This window comes from Lipotes vexillifer, unplaced genomic scaffold (genome assembly GCF_000442215.2).
Source record: "Lipotes vexillifer unplaced genomic scaffold, Lipotes_vexillifer_v1.1 scaffold1098, whole genome shotgun sequence".
NCBI lineage: Eukaryota > Metazoa > Chordata > Mammalia > Artiodactyla > Lipotidae > Lipotes > Lipotes vexillifer.
Window position 1 is genome coordinate 455,498 of NW_006798559.1, and position 2,492 is coordinate 457,989.

Sequence of the window (2,492 nt, forward strand, 5' to 3'; positions counted from 1 at the left end):
GGGATAAAAGTCTGCCAATGGAAATGAAGACATTAATGTCTACTTCAATATGAGGAAAACAAAACGCTACAGATCACTCTTTTACCAGAGGAACATTAAAAATGATCGCCAACAAGAAGGTAACCTGCGGCAACATGCAGTTCCAGCTTGGAGCTTAATACCTTTTAGGATGCCTCCTAGAGGCAAGAGTTGTGTATGTGTTGTGTATGGGAAATGCAAATACATATGAATATTAGCTCATGTACAATTATTTTTAAGCAAAACATAGCAAATTGTTTTTTAAGTTGTTTGCATAATGGGCTGATTTAGTTACACTTTCTCTTAGTATTTTAGTAGGCAAAGGTGGCTCATCTACTGGTCCAAACATAACATAAACCCTCTCCACATGAGCTCCATGAAAGCACGGATCAAGTCTACTGTTTACGATATTCCTGGTTCTTAGAACAGCACCTGACCCATAGTAGGCACTCAAACATTTATTTAATGATTGAATGACTCTCAGAATTAAATCCAAGAGACCTGCATCATTTCTAACTGTGACGGTTGTACACTTGCCTCTGCCTTCTTTCTCTGGAACCTTCTGGTACTGCTGTTTGAGAGCCCCAGACCACCACTGCAGTGAGGACCACCGGTGATGCCCAGTGAAGCTGATTAGCTCCTGACTGTACAGCCTATTTAGACGCTCTTGTTTAGACAAGGCTGTGCTCATCAGAAGCCAGGTGGCTCTCTGTCCCTGCCTTGTCATCTAAGTGAGGTGCAGTAGTTGTCTTCTCCCACGTGGAGGGTCTATCTGGCTTACGTGGATTTGATGATTGCCCTTTCAACATTACTAGGCTGGCAAAGCTCTTCACCATTAATATTCATTTCCAGGGCACATTTCTGCCTTACTGCTCACTGTTGTTTTATGCCAGGGGCTCTTAACACCATTCTTCCATATAGTCCATCACTAACATAAACTAATTTTCACTGACAGAAAAAAACTGAATGGAGCAAGTGTCTCAATTGTGAATTTTGCCCCCAGAAATCACATTAACTTTTAGAGCCTGCTATCAAAGACAGCAGGTAAATATTCCTTTTGGATGAAGAAGTATTTTTTAAAATTCCCAAGTCAGTTTTTTTGGGGCTTACTGCACATCCAAATGCCCAAAGCACATTTGGAATTAAGATTTTACACTGGCTTCCCTGGTGGTGCAGTGGTTAAGAATCCGCCTGCCAATGCAGGCGACACGGGTTTGAGCCCTGGTCCGGGAAGACCCCACATGCCGTGGAGCAACTAAGCCCATTCACCACAACTACTGAGCCTGTGCTCTAGAGCCCGCGAGCCACAACTACTGAAGCCAACGTGACACAACTACTGAAGCCCGCGCACCTAGAGCCCATGCTCGACAACAAGAGAAGCCACTGAAAGGAGAAGCCTCGAGGTGAGAAGCACCTCAACGAAGAGTAGCCCCCGCTCGCCGCAACTAGAGAAAGCCCGTGCACAGCAACGAAGACCCAACGCAGCCAAAAATAAATAAATAAATCTATTAAAAAAAAAAAAGTTAAAAAAACCGATTTTACACTGAATATCTCACATCTTAAGGAAGATTTTACGAATAACACTGTTCCTACTTTCGATGACAGATTTATACTCAGCTGCATTGCAGGTATGCGTTCCACTGTATGTACACATTTCGAACTTGTACAGGCTCCCTGGACTCTTACCGTCTGCCAGTTCTTACTGTATCTTTCAGGGTCTCAGGCTACAGTGACTTCTGACATTTTGACTGTCAAACTTTGTGTTTTGCTGCTGGCTTCCCAGGTGGGCCGTGCAAGAGACTGGTGACTTGGCTATGAACTACATGTTCAAATGTTGTTGTTATTTTTTTTTAAATAATTTTTTCCTATTTATTTATTTTTGGCTGCATTGGGTGTTTGTTGCTGTGCGCGGGCTTTCTCTAGTTGCGTCAAGCTGGGGCTACTCTTCACTGCGGTGCGTGGGCTTCTCATTACAGTGGCTTCTCTCGTTGTGGAGCACGGGTTCTAGGCATGCAGGCTTCAGTATTTGTGGCTTGTGGGTCAGTAGTTGCGGCACACGGGCTTAGTTGCTCTGTGGCATGTGGGATCTTCCTGGACCAGGGCTCAAACCTGTGTCCCCCTGCGCCACCAGGGAAGCCCCAATTTGTTTTTTTTTTTTAGTAACAAATTTATTTAATTATTTTTGGCTGTGTTGGTTCTTCGTTGCTGCACGCAAACTTTCTCTGGTTGTGGCGAGCGGGGGCTACTATTCGTTGTGGTGTGTGGGCTTCTTACTGCGGTGGCTTCTCTTGTTGCGGAGCACGGGCTCTAGGCGCATGGGCTTCGGTAGTTGTGGCACGTGGGCTCAGTAGTTGTGGCTCGTGGGCTCTAGAGCGCAGGCTCAGTAGTTGTGGTGCACGGGCTTAGTTGCTCCGTGGCATGTGGGATCTTCCCAGACTAGGGTTCGAACCCATGACCCCTGCATTGGCAGGTGG

General features: G+C 45.6%; 1 protein-coding gene across 1 annotated transcript in view; it reads right to left on the reverse strand.

Moving 5' to 3' along the window:
• The window catches only part of KCMF1 (potassium channel modulatory factor 1), a 29,261-nt gene that overhangs the window by 4,479 nt on the left and 22,290 nt on the right, over positions 1-2,492 (reverse strand). The gene's annotated exons all lie outside the window — the stretch shown is intronic.